The following is an 18,690-nucleotide window of genomic DNA, read 5'->3' as shown; positions in this document are numbered from 1 at the left end:
GGAAAGGAAGCGGTGTAACGAGTCTGCCTCGCCTATAGCCTTTCGCCAGTCGTTGCTTTCTGTGACGTCTGAACGAACGGGAGAGCGACTGCAGACAGCTTCTTTCAATTGAGAAATACCGTATATATATACGCCAACTCTAGGTATTGCCTGCTTTTCTTCTCCGGCGCCCCCTTCTTCTGCCAGGCCCGCGCGAGAAGAAGAAATCGTTTCAATGAGGCGCGTCAGAAATGGTAGCGGGGCCAACAACGCAAGACAAACTGGTATGCTTAACGTATCTCGCAGCACTGCACTTGTTCACCGGAGAGGAACACGTGTGGCAGACATTTATATGAGGGGAAGGATTGTTGGTTTCACGTCGCTGAGCGTCCGCACAAGTGTCTCGAGAGGCGATGCCCTTTAAAGGTGTGCACGGGCTGAAATTGTGAGCCCGAGCCAGGCCCTGGCTCTATATACACGAGCCCGGCCTGGCCCGACCTGCTGTCATTGCGGTTGAAGTAACTATACACAAAAAAATATCAGAATGAATATAATAAAGATTTTGAAGGGCGCTGCTATCACGTTTAAGATGGCAATATGTAAAGGCACAGCACGTACATGGAATTATCATACCATTTATTATACAAAAAGTGCAAGCTATGCATTGATGAAGGATTGCGGTATTTTCGGCACTCCTGAATCACGAATCGGGGACCGCTGAAGCTTATATTTCTTTGCTCAAACTTTTGGCTGGAATGACTAATAGTTTCTTCTCAATAAGAACAAGTTTTGGGTGCATGGCTTCCTTGCGCTCCTCCAAAAGCGAGCCGACTACACTCTGAGCAAGGGGTTTATTTAGCGAAGGACGCGCTCATCCTATAATCTACGGTGCCGCCAAATCTCTGCCGCTACACCGCCTGCGCCGAGAAACGAAGAAACTCAGACTGATGATGCTTTGACTTGGAGACTGAGGCTATGTCGAGGCTGGGAGCAAGCCACGGCAGAGACGCGCGTAAGAGGCAAAAGCATGGCGCGAAACTCACAACGGATAACATCTGCGCCGGTGTGACCGAAGCGAGAGCCGCGAAAGTCGAAACTCGATTGGGCAAAAAGCGGCTCTTCTAACAAAGAACCGTTCGCGGTGACGGCGTGTGACGGAAATGCGGATCGACGTCGGGAGAGAACTCGGATGATCTTACGCAGGGAAGATGCAGGAAAACAAGTTCATTCCAGACGCCTAGCGCACCATTGACATGTTCGCGCTGGCACTCAGGTTGAGTGTACTCGGGATCAGCGTGTACGGCCCGGCCCGGCCCGGCCCGGCCCTTTCGGATCACGTATACCCTGGCCCGAGTTCAGCCCCTCGGAACACGATGCAAAGTGCTCCCCAGCGGCCGGTCATAAACTGAATTGTAACTGAATTGTAGTAAAAATGTACCATGCCTTTAATTTTTATGTTAACCTACTCTTCGCTATCCCTATATTTCCGCCGCCCGCAGTTCAGGTGTTTCAGTTATTTAGATAGCAGATATCGGGGCTGGCAAACATCTGTTTACTTCGTTTTCTTTTTTTTTTTTGTTATTTTACGGTAAAAAAATCACTTACGGAGTTGGTCACACTTATCTGGAGTGCCCGCGCAGTAGGCTGCGGAGTATAAACTAAGTGAAATCTTGGCGCAGCCTGTTTTGTGTATTTGCAGTTCGCACGACTTTTCTGCCGCGCCATAGCGTAGATATTATCACTACTAGTCATTACTGGCATTAAAATTTCACTGCGCTTTCTGCACATAGTGGCGCTCGATCGCTCTAGAAAAGTGCGATCAACTATGAGTACTACTATAAAAGGCGCTGGCGAAGCACATTAATTTTAGTGCGAGCTCGGTAACACTTTTCACCACCCCGTTAGAAAGGGAATGCTAATTATTATCTATCGATCTAAATGGATCTCACAGCTACCCCGCAGAATTCGCAATAGCCTGCATGATTTAGTGCCGTAACATGATTCCCGACAGTATCGCACTTCCCAGTTCTGCCATGGTTCGCCCGGGCGTTCTCACGTCAGCTGTGCGAAAGAATACGCGTGCTCCGAAGAGAGTTGTAAATCCGTTCACCGTCCATTTCTTAATTTCTCTTTCTCTTTCCTTGACGTACTTGTTGCCCAAAAGTGGTTTTATTAATCCTCATTCGTGGGCTTATTTCATTCGCAGGAAGCTGTTTGCAGCAATATTTCTTACTGATTACTAATTTCCGACGTTATGCCTTCTTTTCCCTTTTTTTTTTTTTTTTTTCTGAAGCTGTGCGTTAGGTATGTGCTATGCCAAACTTTGGAATGTAGTCTGCCTGTTCTACTTCCTTGAATGGTCACAATTTACTCTTCTCACGACATCCCTGCGTTTCCGGCCAGCTGATAACAAATACGGACAATAGGGCCACTAAAGAAGGTTTGATCGAGCGCTTGCATGGTGAGGTTCCTATGTTATAGTGGCAAATAATGTATAAGAATATAACGGTTTTCTTCGTCGTTTTCTTTCCCTCTGCAGTATTCGTGTTCGACTCGCCAATCGGCCGCTATGCGGGCCTCAAGCTGTCATCATCATCATCATCATAATTATCATCTAGCTCATCGCTATAACTTGTATCGGCGTTGTCACGATCGATGCCGAGAGTTGCAGTGAGCTAGCCGTGGTCGCAGAGACGAAGTGAAGCGCTGAGGGAAGGAGGAGACAAAACATCTTTATTTATTTAGTCAGCTAGGGAGGGGGGGGGGGGGGGGGGGGCTCAGCCCAGGCTGGGCTCAAAAGCCGTTTAGCGTGGCTGCAGCATAGCCACGAACTGGTGGGCAAAGAAACCAAGTACACAAAATACAGAACTACAAACTGGAATGCTATGCACAAACAGAAAGAATAAATATTTTACTGCGTTGTTTTATGAAAGAAATTAATTATTTTATTAAAAGACCGTTAATGAAAAGAAAAAGCGCGCTTTTGTTGAGCTCCCATTTATCACTTTTGGCAGTGAGACTTTGCAGGTCTTCTTGCGGTGCTTGCGAAGCAGGCAACGAAGCATGCAGTTTCTTATCGCTGCCGTGTCGCTTCTGCGTTGGTGGTCCCGGGAATGGTACGAAGCCTGAACTCACTCGTGTCAAAATAAAGGGGTTGCGAAGTTAGTTCTAGTCTTGAGTTCAGGCTGCTTCTCAGTCATTGCTATTTGGTAGGACGATTCCCAGTTTTGCTAGTCTGTCGTTTTCTCGTTCTACATGGGGCCAGCGCTAAGTTTATCGTTGCTGCGTCGTGGAACGCCTTGTTTCTTTCAAAGCGCTTGACGCTTATAAAACCGAATTCGCAGCATGCGAAGCGATGTACCACCCAACAGCGATTACTTTACCGTCGGTGTCACTCTACATTATTTCCCGCTGGACTTCACACGTGAGCTCTCGTCTGCATGTGTAGTCTGCTTTTGCTATGTATTTGATCGGCGCTGGATCAGTCTTACACTTTGTTGGTACGTTTTACCATTGTATATGTGTATTTGATCGAGAACAATGGAATAACAAAGGTTTGCGAGCTCTGAAAGGCCCCATTTAAAAAGACAGTCCCGTAAATGCGGCAGGGCCCGGGATCCAGGAAAAAAAAAAAAATGCCACCTTATAACTCGTGCCCCCCCCCCCCCCCCCAATCAAAAAAAAAAAAAAAAAAAGCCTAGGCGTGGCGCTATTCAACGTCACGTTAATTGGTTCCCCAATATCCAGGGGGCGCTGGTGTGCCCATGAGCAGCCACGTTTTGAACGAATGGGTGCATATGGAGCCTTCACTACAAAGGCAAATCTACCCTGGTCGTCGCATGAACCTTACTCATGTGCGCTCTATACTTTCCGCGGAGATCACTCTATTTCCGCGGAAGCCAGCGTACGCGAAAATGCTGCTATCCCTGTATCTAAAAATGGGTTCCATGGGCGTTCAGGAGCCGTATTGCTTTAATTTTACATTTTTATTCGGGGACCTGTTTGCCCCTTCGACATTGGTCACTGTTTTTGGTAGCCGAAGCCGCGGGTTTCAAGCATCCGTGGGAAGCGACCGCATCTCGACACTGCCTGCATGACGCGCTGCCAGTAACGTTGCTGCCAGTGGTGTTCCTGTGCGTGAAGCGAGTGACTATATGATCGCCGACGGCCGCGACCTGCTAGTTGCGATATCCGTAACTGTCCGCTAGCTGCTTTCGTCTGGTGCTGCCACCACACTGACGTCCAGCAAATGAAATTTAAAATGGAAGCTTACGAAATACGGCCCGCGGATTTCGAAGCAGTGTCCCCACGTTGGCGCCACACGGCAGCGCCAGAGCGTCCCGCCAAAATCTAAGCGCTGCCCATCGATCGCCTTCTCATTGTTATGCATCGCCCGACGCGAAGGAGTGAGCGCGCACATACACGCAAGACTTCATGCGGAAGTGCGAACTTGGCGAAAGTGTAAGAAAGACGGTAGCTCGCGAGGAAGACGAGTAAAGTATCCCGCACTCTGCGGGAGCACGCCCCTGGTGGTGGCGGCGGTGTAGTTGATATATATCTCGGCGCAACTTCCTTACTATAGGCCGCAAGACGTGAACCCGAGCACGTGCGTACGCGCTTACTCAAGCGGCCCAGCCTCCGTGCTCGCATCGAGCGGCTAGGCGGTTCTTGTTTATCGCCGTGCTGTGAGACTCGCAAGCATGATTAGGAGCCGCCGGATATCTGGGCGTTGTACTATAGCGGGCAACGATGTGAACACCAAGGGAAGGTATACGCGCAGCAACGGGCTGCGGAGAGTCATGCGGGAAGATGAGATTAGAAAGGTTGCGGGTAGAGCACTACCACAACTGGCTCAAGGAACGGCTAATTAAAGAAAGAAAGAAAGAAAGAAAGAAAGAAAGAAAGAAAGAAAGAAAGAAAGAAAGAAAGAAAGAAAGAAAGAAAGAAAGAAAGAAAGAGTGATTAAACATTGATTAGAGCTGAAAGGAGGTGTTTGTAGTGTTCAGTCCCCCAGTGGGCCTGGATGACTCGGTGGCGATCGATGTGAACTCTATCCGTCCAAGGAGACTGTAGGGTGAGGTGTTCGTCCTGCATTTGCCGTCGATGACATCATGATGGTGACATGGACCTCTTGTGCGCATCTCAGTCACATCGCTGAAATGGGCAACCACACGAGAGTGCGGTTTGCTTGCAGAATTATAGAATCACGTTAGAAAAACATTGCTTATCGTCGATAGCCGTTACGGGGAGCTGTCTACATGACAAGAGTTGGTGTCGTAGTATTTCGCAACCAAAACTTCTATATCAACCGGCTCTGCCAAAAAAGAAAATAATTAGCTTGAGAACCCCTTCTGTGATTAATTGCATTGCCTGGTTCATATCGTACTGAGTGAAATCATGTGGTGGGGGAGGGAGCTCGTGCAGCTGTTACTGTCACTTAATCTTCACAGAAATTATTGAGGGTTGCGCGCTTTGAAACATCGAACCGGACTCAAAATGAGCGCACCAAATGGCTACTGACACGATTCTATACCTTAGTGCTCCAGTGTGTTTACATGCTTTCCCCGCTAACACGGGAGAGCCGCCGTGGCACACAGTAGTATTTTCAATAATATGAGGGGGTAAAGAAGTTGTCTTCTACTGGGCAGTTAGTTTATTTCGGTATAATTTAATTGAGAGGTGATATGCTTTCGAATAAAGCCTTACAATAACCTTTCCTTCGAGGATATGCCATATTTAGGTATTGCTCCCACCAGTGGCAAAATAGCCAAGGTATGGTCCCCACAAGAGCACTGTTATCTCTCGATGCATTATAGAAGAACGATATAGCAGCTGCTGAGGGCACCACAGCCGCCCGGCATTAGTATACGCTATGTGTGGGGCGCAAAGTGCGGGACCTCCAGACCTTCCCTAAACACAGGAAGAACCAAGACCAATGACACGAGGTTCGCAAGCTGTGAGGTGGGTGGGACAGCAGCGCGCAGTTGATTGTTCTTGCGGCACTATGCAAACTGTGAACCATGTGCGAAAGAATGTGTGGATTTTGTCGAAAAAAATGATGTGCTCAAGAAAAAGAACATTCGAAACTTTCTTTTGAGCACAGGTTAGCCAATTCCAGATCGAAAAGCTCTCGACGCCGTGACGCAGTGGTTAGGGCACTCGGCATGTTGTGCCCAAGGATGCGGGGTCGAATCCCGGCCTCGGCGGCTGCTTTTCGCTGGAGGCGAATAGCTAGGCGCACGTGTGCTCTGCGAGGTCAGTGTGCATTACAGGATTCCAGGTGGTCGAAATTTGCGGAGCCGTACGCTATGGCGTCTCTCGTAGCCAAATCAAACAAAACCAGTTTCAGGTCACTTAGTAATATATCAGTCGCCCAATAGGCTTCCAAAGCACCGTCGAGCGGCGCTGCTGCTTGTGACAAGGAGCGCCATCTCTGACAGAAAAATACAAACTGGGGATACGCGCGGCGGCCCCACCTAGGCATCCCGTGCAAGTTTTTCCTTTCGCTCGCTCACTTCCGCGCGCGTGCAGTCTCGCGCTGCTTTGTCGCGCGGGCACACACTGGACGCCGCCGGGTCAGCGTCGTGCGCTTTCTCTCGCGCGAGCACGCGCCCTGACGCGCCCCCGCAGGCGCACCGCGACATGCCACTTGCATTCCGTCTTGATTGGGCAACCTGACGCGTACTTCCATGAAGGATACTTAATTGTCGGCGGGAAACTTTATTCACGTCTGCCCTGTAGAGCAGACAACAGACGGGGATGAGTAAATATTGATTGTGAATGCGTCCCACGTTAGCAAAAACGTAGGAGGTGCATCTCGAGGTAAGTCCGCTATGTAATTATATTGTATATAATATGTTTAAAAACTGCTAAAGTATCATCAGTACTGTGAAATAAAGTTGCCTGCTCGTTGACCATCGTTTTGGCCTGTAGCATGCGATCTATATACGGATTTGTTTTTATTATTATTACGCCGTTACTAAAGCAAATCTTGCAGTAGAAGAATAAGTATGTAGTCCGAAGGATATGTTACTTTTAAGACAAGAACGCTAGCAATCTCATAAGCACATGCGTGCTCCGTGCGCTGCACGTGACATAACCGGCTCGCTGGCTCGGAAGGCAGGGGAAATCCAAGCTTGTACACTACATATTGTTTTATTTAGGTTCTTATTAAATGGTTGTGCTTCATTTATGATAATATTTGGTTTGCCCTCACGAACCCTGTGATGCGAATGGGGTGCTCCGTGCGAGTAGTGTCAGTCGAGCCATTTCTAGGATCACTTTTGTGCTGCACTTCCAACATATCTCTGTTATTAATAATAATAATAATATTATTATTAATAATAATTATTATTATATTAATTAAAATTAATATGATAATATTAATTACAATAATAATTATTGGCCAATTTGCGAAAATCTGTAAGAGCGTCCAGCATGGCATGTTTTCCAACGCCGCACCCACCCCCGAAAAAAAGGGCCTTGTTCCTAGTTATTTTCTTGGTCAATCTAAAATTGAAAATACAGCTGTGGACACTTAGGGCACATTCACACATCAGTCTCGATCGCGGACGTCGCATATGTTAATTTGGTTGCTTTCATAGCACTCACAAAGCAGGGAGAGAGCCTAGAAAATCAGCAAAACTAGACACGCGGGGAGCCAAGAGCAGGATAATCTTCCATCCTCTTCACTTTTTATGCATGGTGTTAAACCACTGTATTTTTTGTATGCCTCTCCAAGCCAACTTTGTCAACATTTCTGAGTTTACGAAGAAAGTGGAAATTGGCTCTTTTCGTTTCCACAAAGAACGCGAGACTTCTCAGAACGCTGTCATGCGGTTGGAAAACAGGTCTTGCGGACACGCTTCCAAAGGAATCTGCAAAGTTTCACACGTGAGCCTCGTCTTTTGGTGCTTCGCCTACTATTGTGGCTTCCCATGACACAATGCTACTTAATACATCCGTTTCGCATCAGCGGAAGCGTTTTTTTATCTCCAAGTAACCTCCAGGCGCAACGCGATCGCCGCGCGTGCACAGGAAGCTAGCGGAGCGTCTGCTCCGGCGAAGCCCCATCGTTTCACATTTCGCCACCACGCCAAGAATGCGGCGCTGCCGTCGCGCGACGAAACTTGAGCTTGGGCTCCCTATAACGTGTGTTGAATAAGGGAATTTTATGCGCAAAATTCTTAACGTGGACGGAGACCGCAAGATGGCGCGCGCACGCACGCACGCACGCACGCACGCACGCACGCACGCACACACACACACACACACACACACACACACACACACACGCGCGCACACACACACACACACACACACACACACACACACACACACACACACACACACACACACACACACACACACACACACACACACACACACACACACACACACACACACACACACACACACACACACACACACACACACACACACACACCGAATTCTGCGAAGGAGAGCAAGCTTGGCCCAACGTGTTTTTGCTTCCAAACGCGACGGTATATTTGATTTGCACGCGCTAGATGTGCACGCACATGCAGCAAACCGAGGGCTTAATTACAGGCCGAGCAATTTTAATCAAGGAATGTTTCTTCGCTCGTAGGCACCGTATTACCGCTGCCGAATTCGTTCCCATGACAGACAACAATCGTCTCGAGAACCGTCTCTTGGACGGAAAAAGAATTCAATCAGCACACTTAGAGATAACTGCGTCTGGAAAAAATGACTTCTATACTAGCTTGTTACTTTTTACTATTCGTATGTGTGCGTAAACTTTGTGGAGAAGAAACCGGTATTCGGTAGTAGAAGTCGCGTACGCCACTTCGCCTGAAAGTTTACTTTCGCCGAGACCAGTGTTTGCCAAGCCGTGTTTGCTCCCTCGCGACCGCAGCAGCAGCGAAAACCTGCGTTTAAATTCCGGATTCGTGGGCGAAGGCCCGCGACTGCAGAAGCCGTGTTGTACATGGACAATTGAGTATATCGTGTTGGATTTATACGTCGCTGAAATTGGCGAACGAAGAAGCTTGAACGGTGAAGATTCCTACGTTGATTCTTTCATATTTCGGAGACCGTACGTCACAAGTGCGAACAGCCCTTTAAAGTCGTACCTATGGAATGCAGCTGTTAGCCTCATTGCTTGGAAGTTTGCAGCGATAACGGCGTATATGTGACTTTTTCAGTGAATAATAACCTTATTTCTTTTGTAATATGTGGTCATTGAAATCACCATAATAATAAAAGAGAGTTCTATGGCATCAGAATGCTTCATCCCTTTTTCTGATCGACAAAACGTCCTCTAATTTACCTGATGCTGGATTACGCACAAGCGTTTTGTTCTGCAGCTTAAGTGGCAAGAATTAGGTCGTTTAGTTGTTCATTCATCGATCATTTAGTGAAAGGAGCGACTTGCGAGGAGGGCGGCAGCATTCTTTGCTTACATTTTTTTATAACTGGGATGAATCCAAGCTCGATTTAAATTCAGGAGAATGAATATTAGGCGAAGCACGCTGTCTTTTGCAGAGCACTGCATCGCTTACTTCCTTTTAAAGTCCGTCAATGTTACAAAATTTTCCCATTGCGAGAGGCTGTCTTCCCTCTGAATGTTTAAGATACGCGTTGTTTTGCAACGACACTCGACTCTAAAGCGAGGCTGACTCCACTGCGTATAACTATGTTTTCTGTCGGGGACAGACTATCCATTGAAATCGAAAGCAGTCAAAGGATCCTCGTTCTTGTACTCTGAACTCGGCCTGTAAGCCGAACGGAAAAAAATACAATCACGTATACGAGCGAGTCAGTTCAGACAGGAACGAGCCCGTAATGACAACGTGCGTGGATTTCGTCTCATGTCAGAAACGCTGTAATGGGCATGTTCGCCTCGAACCCGGTCGTTGTGGCTACAGAATCATTCCGACCTGCCTGCGTGCGTGCGCAGGTATCTCCCTAATGACAGCTCTGGCGTTGGGCTTCATCCGCCCGTCGAAAGTTGTTCTCTCCGAAATACTCTGTGCGCTCGCACGTAGTGCGCAGTGTACTCTGCAACGAATTACGATTATGCATATGCTAGAACCTGGATGCCTTGAAATACGAATATCGTTAAATCTAACTCTTCTTCATGGTTTACTCGGACTTGCGCTTTGTTCCAGACCACGTCAGGTGTACTATAAACGCCCTCCTTATTTTCACATTCCATCCATTTCGAACCAATTTACGCTTTCCTAAATTTAAAGTGAAATTATGGGTGCAAAATAATAAGAATGCTTCTTTTTGCTAAAGCGTCCATCCCTGCACAACGAAATTCTGCTTTGATGACTGCTAACTGGTATATTATTGCCGGAAGTGGCTTTAATATATACGCGGCACGACGCAGTGTGTCCTGGTGGCCCTAAGGATTTCGTATTTTACTTCGGACGAACATCACTCGTTTCCCTTCCGTTTCCTGCTCTAAAACGGTAAATGATTCCTCGACGTGCATTGTCTCTGCTTGCATTAATAAATCAATTTTCGTGATAAGGGCCTAGAACAATTAAATATATATGACAGAAAAGAACAGCTAAAAAAATACATTTAGGTTGACGAGGGGCTTTTGCCGGAACTTTACTATTATTTGATCTGCTTTCATTTCTCGTAAATTTGTTTTCATATTTTCTTCTTTCTTTTTCTCCATCCTGCTATATTATTATTAAATCTATATTTTGAGCAAGGAGTCAAGCACACTCGCAGGAATTGGAGCGTTATGCTATCGGCAATGCAGAGCTAGATGTATACCGTATAACTTATCATTGTATTGTCTAACATATAGTGCATGTAAATGTATACAGTACTCACATCCACATGTACCGCACACCGATATGTGCGTCTATCGCTGCGGGATTGCAGCAAAGTATACCGTAGACGTCCATACTGTAGAACCTACAGCCGCGTTCATCCGTGCTCTCTCTTTATACGCCTCGCGTGCTTCCAAGAGCATCGAGCCGAGTAACGCCCCAAGCGCGCTCGCGCCAGACAAACGTTGTGCACTGGTCCAACGACGCAGGGGCGACGATGTTCAGCCAGCGTCCCCCCCCCCCCCCCCCCCCCCCCCGACCTTCCTGCGCCGCCTTCGAGGGCACCCTCCCTCAATTCCCCCGTCTAACCTTTCTTTCTTCTTTTTTCCCCCGCTCCTTTACATCCTCCCGCGCCTGGTCTTGCTCAGGTTCCGTTGTTCTTTTCTTTTATCCCTTTTCCACTCGCGTTCGCATTCTTGATGCTGTCTGAAACGTGTCGCCTCTAAGAAGTAGAAAAGGAACAAGGGCGAATGAAGCCTCGCACAATGCGTATACGAGTACAACAGTGTAGCTTCGCTTCTATATACCCCGGGTAGGTACGTGTGTGTGCTTTCTGTTCCTCTTTATTTTCTTTCCCGTCTCCGCTCCCGTACTGCGCGAGCGCGCACCGTCGTCTTCCCATGTACAAAGTATATCTGTACACGCTCACACACAGGCAGCAGTGGTTTTGCAGACAGAAGAGGACGACCCTTCTTCGGTTCAGCGGACGGCAGCAGCTCACAGGAGTTGGAGGGGGGGTTCCCAATTATCGATCCGAGTAATAGAAAAGGTAAACGCGTTCTCTCGCTTTCCTTTGCAGCCGCGACGTTCTCGTTGCTTCTTTCTTTTCGTCCGTTTTGTTTATATCACTTTTTTTTTCTTGTCTTTCTCTTCTCCTTATAATCCCCGCCCCATCCGCGCAGTGTTTGCTTGCTTCTGGGGTTTCCACGATATTCTCGTGGTCGTCTCTTCCCCTCTCGTTTGGGATCTGGCGCTCCGTTATGTGCGTACACGCTTCTTGGTTCCCTTTTATCCTCTGTTCTTCCTTTGGCCCCCGAGGTTGTTCGGTTCATCTAGAGAGCACCTTCCTTCCATGGAGAAGAGGCTCGCCGCTGAAGGAGCAGCAGGGAGGCGGCCTCTTCCTCTTCCCAGTGAAGCTGGCTCCTCATCGCCGAGTTCGCTCGAACGCTCGGGTTTTGCTTGGCCGAGTGCGTCATACTGAGCAGTGTGTGTTCTTTATTTCTTGCGCAGAGCGTCGGTGCGTGTCTGTGTGTGCGCAGCTCGCGGCCGAGCGACGGTCGAGCGGAGCCAAATGAAGCGCGGCCGAGCGCGGTCCTCACTCCTCTGGGTGAGGAGGTCGCCGCCCCACTTTTTGGTGGCGACCTCTGGCGACTAATTGTTGTCCCCTGTGCCCGCCCTGACCACGTGTCAACGACACCGGTAGGAGAAAAAATAAAGAGAAACCTTCGGCCATTCGTTTTTGCTTTTTGCAGCGCTATAACCGCGTGACAGAGATTTTATTAGTCTTACGGCTCGCCGATTTCGTTTTAGTTGCAGAGGTTCGTAGTAGTAAAGGCTTTGTTGTGCTTTATGACGCGTAAGAAGCGAAAGACGAAATTGTTAGGTAGCCGTAGTATGAGTTCTACCAGTAGGGAAGCCAGCGTAATAGTAGTTATAGTTAGTCTTAGCATTAGTAATAGTTGTTGTAATGGGTGTAGGGACAGTACAGAAAATTTACGGACGCCGCCGCTGCAGGACCCAGCGATCTCTGTTCACCCCTGACCGTCCAAGAATCAGTGTCTTTTCCCTCGGCTGGACGAGAGGAGTGTGTGATTTGTGACACTTATGGGATTATGTCCCACTCCCCCATTGTGTACTCCCAAGTTTCAGGAAATAGACGTTTTTCACTCTCACTCTGGTACAGCTTCCTCCGTCACTTTATCACTCCGAATGTGGGCGAAGTATCAGGGTTGGCGACGAAACCACTACGAAATCAGATTGAGAACACAGATGATCATGGGCGTATATAGAGCACCAGGACGCGCTGGCGGTACTCAATGTCCGGTGTCAGCGAAACACTTGAGGAAGGGCGAGGATGATTGCACCGGTATATTGCACGAATTGCACCGGCGTGTGAACTCGACGAACAGTATTGAGTGGCATGCGTGAAGCTGCGAACGCAGATGATGATTAGGCGATGGTGATTTTCTTTTGGACGAGTTTGCCATTCTTCCGGGAGAGCAGCGCGTAGAGCTGTGCACACCGAAGCGTTTCCCGCCGAGACACGGCTGAACTGAAACTTCGGGATGCAGCTTGCTCATAATAGTTTAGTGTCCTTGACAGAAGATATGGAACGGAATTCATATGAAATGCGTCAATACCACCCCACCCACCCTCTACCATTACTTATGGGAATGCCCACATCCCATCCGCGTTACTCCCGTCAAACACCCCACCCCCTCCTCCTGGGAGGCTGCCCTTCTAGCCACGTAACCTGCAGATCAGTTGCGGCTGGTCGAGCGGGCTAAGCTAGAAGAAACGGCCAGAGGACTCCTGGACTAAGAAGTCCTCCTGGGATTGTTTACAATTTTTTTTTTATTTAAATAAAGTTTTTTCCTCCTCCCTCCTCCTCCCACGTTATATTGCTCTTCTGACCCGAATTCGCGCTGTCTGCCTGTTGACTTGTTTCAGCGGCTGTGCAACGACGAGTGAGGACGCCCTCGTATTGCATGGCACCTATTTATAGCGTTTCTTTTTTGCGTCGGAGATGCCCCGCTTAACAAGGCGACACAGCTGCGTCATTGTCAAGTTTCATTTTTGAGATTTAATCTTCTCTCCATATCGAAAGAAAACAATACAAGGAAACAGTAGTATTAAGCGCAAAATATGAATAACTGATCGAGACCAGCTGCACCCTTACATCACTAATCTCACAGTTTGCCGTACAGCTTACCATTATGTCCTTGTGAACCATTTGCTAAAGGTTTCAAGCTAACGGAACAGAGTACAGCAGACTCTTGGTGGTTTTAGCTCGAAGGTGCTCGAAACTTTTTCTAATTTAGTACATTTAGAATGCCCCGCCGGATGTGTTTTTATTACAAGTAAACGTTAAAAGGACCGAAACCAAGAGTCCAAGTCATGGAGTTAGAATAACGGTAATCTACTGTTGTAACTGAAAGGTACGATTTGTTATTCAATGAATTTAAACATAATAAATGTAAGTTAAATCCTAAATGCAGTTAATCTCGCAGTTAATCTCGAACATCATCACTGCGTATAAACGCAGTCAATAGTCAGGCTAATTTATCGCTGGCCAGGCCAAGAAAAGATGACGAACGATTAAAGACAACAACCTCTGTCGACTAATGCCTGTGTGTGCCGCATGTCGGTATTCAGCGACAGTGCCACCAGATTATGGAGGGCCCCTCGCTTCCTAAGCTTCCGCATCAAATTTACTTCCGCCACTGAAGAATAAGAAACAAGAGGAAGCCGGTACGCCGCAGGGTCCGATGCGAGACACGCTATCTCCACTAGAAACGGCAAGTTAAGCCGTTTAATCCAAGGGCGGCTAATGTAACGCGCTTCATCCAGTTAAGGTGACAAATTAAGGCGCCAAGGGAGAAACAGAACGCGAGACACACGTTCGCAGTCGTTTGATGCAGCGGTCCGCGGTGCCGAGGGGCTTGTACACGGCGCGGTTTGAAAGCGCCGCAGTCAACGAACGGGGATTAAAAACCGAGCTCCCCGTACCGACGAGTTCGCTGGCGTCGTATACCGCTCTCTGCTCTCCGTATCTCACTCTCTTTGTTAAAACGTAATGAAATTGAAAAGAAGAAAAGAAGTACCCTGCAAGGTTTTGCTTCTTGTTCGGAGAGTTTTTCCTCTTCTACCGCTCCCTTGTCCGGACAGCTCCTTCGCTGGCGTCACCTTCCTCGCTAATCCTCTTAGACAAATGATCCTCTTCCCCCTCGCACGTGCCGCTCACTTGACCGTGCCGCATCATCTGGCTTCGCTAACGAACAAGGATCGCTAAATTGCTCTCCTCTTTCCCTTTGCAGCGCCGCGACTTACTTTGATAACGCCCGGATTTTTTAATGCACTTTTGCTAGGTTTTCTTTTGTGTGTTGAAATCTGCCCGCTTCTGCTGTTACTTCAGATTTTTTTTTTTTTTTTTATTCTCGCTCGACGCCGGTAACGAACGAGTGGGTCCCAAATCATTTCTTTCTCATCCGAGTGCACGGAAGCATTGCGATACGCCGAGTGTCTCTCTCTCTCTCTTTCAGAGGAGCCGAATTCCATCTCAAGCCAAGCCTAGTCACTTCGGCTTTAGCTTGCGTCTCGGCCTGTCACTGATCCCCTTAAGTATTAACGCTACTACCTGGCGCACGCGTGTCGGGGTATAAGTCTCACCTATGCGTGACAGTGTAACGCTTACCCGCTCGAGCCATATGTCTCACCCAGCGCAGGAGCTCGGTGAGACGAAGGATAACCCGTATCCACTGCATACGCTGCAGGATTGAGTGAAAAGCGTCCAATTTGTTGAAGGAGTTATCATGCTCCATCGTCGCACCAGCGTGCGCGTTCATTAATCTCCGTTATTTCCCGCGCAGACTGAGGGCGCAATTGTGGCAGGCGTGAGTCACGGCGCCTTCCGCTCCCGCTTCCCTAAAACAGTCTTTAGTACAGCGACGTTTCGCGCAACTCACCGACTTCGTCAAGACCTTTGCTCGGGAACTTGTACGGGCGTTCCCAATTTGATGTGTGAGTCACTGCCTGTGCTGCGCCTAATTACTTGGTGAGGGGAAGCGGACCCGACGCTCGACGCCCGGGCTGCTCGCGCGTCGCCTGCACACGCACCTGGTCTTACTCGCTTCACGCATGGCGCCTCAAACCGAGTTTTCGTCGTGTCTATATATCTTGCTTAATTGAGGGAAAACTGGCATTTAACAGATGCGACGTTCTTCGCCAGGTCCTGAAGTAAAGGGCTGTGAATGAAGTTTGGCGAGCGTATACACACAAGGAGGAGGAAGGAAGATGAGGAGGAAAGGCAGGGAGGTTAACCAGTAGAAACAACCGGTTTTTAATGGTTAACCTCCCTGCCTTTCCTCCTCATCTTCCAAAGGGCGCTAAGCGGAGCACCCACAGCACGAACTATGCTGCAGCTGACTGCTAGTTATAACCGGATAAGAAAAAAAAAAAAAAGAAAGAAACATTGGCTAAGTGTGGTCGATGCCAATTTCAAACATTTGACGGTTAATAGGAAACAGCTAAAGTTGGTATAACAAATAAACGATCAGTAAACAGATTGGTTACGAACACGCCGGGTAGCCCTCATCATTTATAAGCACACGCACGTACAAAAAGTGTTATAGCATCTGCTCTCCGTCCTATTCTTCATGTAAACATTCCACCTGGATCCGAACTTCCAGCTTTGTGTATAATTTCCATGCACGTGCCACGGTCGAAATTTTCCTCAGCGCCAGAACAAAGCATAATGCCCGAACTGATTTTTTTTTTTTTTTTTTTTTTGCCGAGGCTTTCATGTTTACGCAGAGGAGCCCAGCGCGAGATCCCTTTTCTTCCTTTAGAGAACCATTCCCGAATATTCTCCACCGTTTCCTTAGAACATATCCCTTACTCCTTCCTACAAATCGCTGCTGCAGTCAGATACTACATCGCGAGCATTTTCATCTGCGTTCATATAAGCGTTTCTGGCAAATTGCGGAAGAACACCGCGGCCTCCTTACGATAGCGGGAACACCATTCGCGTGCCTCGCCCGCCGGCCTCGATATTCTTCGGGGCCGCGAATTGGAGTCGTAGCTGTTTTTCAAGGCACACGTTTACGCGCACGCAGAAACAGAAAAACGCCAAATGTATAAATACATGGGAGCCCGGGAATCGCTCGCGCGTTACGCACAAATGATCGAGTGGGGACAATAAAGCTTGGCCCGGCGAAGCACCGTGGCGCAGAGGCCGCCCTTGCGCGCGGCGGTTTCGCTTATAACGGCGTTAAATTACGCGCGCTGCGCTCCTCGCGTCGGTCTCTTATACGGCCAAGCCAGGACCTCCTAGATGACCGTACGAAATCTCGGACGGCACGACAGTTCTTACGGTCATCTGAGCTCGCTTTCCCCACCGACGAATCTCCCCCCTCGACCCCTACGGGTCGTCGTGGTCGTTTTCCCGAGGGCGGTGGGGAGGAAGGGAGAAGACTCTTTGTTGCAGGGCCGGGCGCTTTTTCCTCGTCGACCACTTCTTCTTTAATGTCGGGTCGCGCCGCAAGAAGCCCGTTCCTTTGTTCGCGGCACTTTTATGGACGCCCTGAGTTAGGGCCGCCCGCGCCCTGGCCAGTCTCGCGAGCAAGGAACGACGCGCTCTCGACTCAACCCACTTCTCCTCCCGCAGCCGTGAACCTCCCATTCTTCCTTTTTTTCTGCTTCCCCCTTTTCTTCAGGTTGTGGGCGCATCGCCCTGTTCCGGCCCGTATAGAAGAACGGTACGACTGTCCAGCGGGCACGGGGATCTGTGCATCGAAGAAAGCCGCTAGCGGACGCTTTTTCTTTGCGTACGTGTGGTGTCTTTCTTTTCTTCCTTACCAACCTTTGTTTATGAGACCCCTTCCCCACTTTCCTCTTCTCCTTCAGTCCGCTTCCAAGTTTAATCACTACTGATGGCGCGAGCCGCCTTTGTTGCGCGGGGCGAAATAACATTTTTCTTTTTGTTTGTCCTGGTTCATTTTCGATCGTTCTTTTTAATAGTGCGGCTCCGCAAGTCCCGATGTGCGATGAACGAGCGAAGGAGCAAATCGCCGTGCGCACGAAGCGTGCCAGCATATACGAAGCACAACTACACGTCCATCGGACACTGGACGCGTGTATGTGTGCGTGTGATTCTCGGTGCACCTCCTCGCCGGCAGTGACGTATAAGGTGATATTTCACACCATGACACATAATTTCCCTAAATTAAACTCGCGAATTTCGCGGAGAGGACTTCCCAGTGCGCGATGCTTACTTACCTGTGATACAATAGCAGTGCGGACGAGATCTGCTGTGCGATGTCAGTGTACGTTAAAAAGCCCCAAGGGGTCGAAATTTCCGGAGTACTACGGCGTCTCATAGCCTGAATCGCTTTGAGCCGTTAAACCTCATAAACCAATCTTTTTTACCTCAAACTACTATCAATCTTCTTTACCTCAAACTACTATATGATTCGCCCCGCCGGGGTGGCGCAGTGGTTACAGCGCTCGACTACTGTTCCCAAAGACGCTGGATCGAATCCCAGCCTCGGCGGCCGCTTTTCGATGGAGGCGAAAAGCAAGGCGCCCGTGTGCTGTGCGATGTCAGTGCACGTTAAAGAACCCCAGGTGGTCGAAATTTCCGGAGTCCTCCACTACGGCGTCTCTCATAGCCTGAGTTGCTTTGGGACGTTAAACCCCACAAACCAAACCAAACTACGTATATGATTCGATCTTACTCAATGTTCACTCTGGCCAAAGCTACTTGAATGTTCCCGGTAAAAAAATATCGTATGTGTATGCGCGTTTGCGCTTGTCGTTTTGTGCGAATGTATACACGTACGGACAGGGAGTGATCAATCTCTGTCATCCCCATCTTGAGTACCATGTTAGGTGTGCTACCAGGCGAGCAGCTCCAGCTTCAATCGAGGAGTGCCTTTCGTACTCTTTCATCTTCCCATGCTCTCTGATTACTCTGAAACATCACAGCATCATCTCTGCATCGCATCTCGTAAGTGCCCACCCCTCCCCACAGTCCCCTGGCGACCCCGCTGCCGCCAAGCCAAGCTGCACAAGCGGGGGAAGAAGGGACCTCGTAGCGCTAATTCGGTTACGGCAGCCCTCGCCCCGAATTATTGCTTGTTGCCCCCTTTCGAGTTCAAGA

Source organism: Amblyomma maculatum, chromosome 1 (genome assembly GCF_055883805.1).
Source record: "Amblyomma maculatum isolate TAMU_Amacu chromosome 1, ASM5588380v1, whole genome shotgun sequence".
NCBI classification, from domain to species: domain Eukaryota; kingdom Metazoa; phylum Arthropoda; class Arachnida; order Ixodida; family Ixodidae; genus Amblyomma; species Amblyomma maculatum.
The sequence above is the reverse complement of the archived record's forward strand: the minus strand, read 5'-3'. Positions refer to the sequence as shown.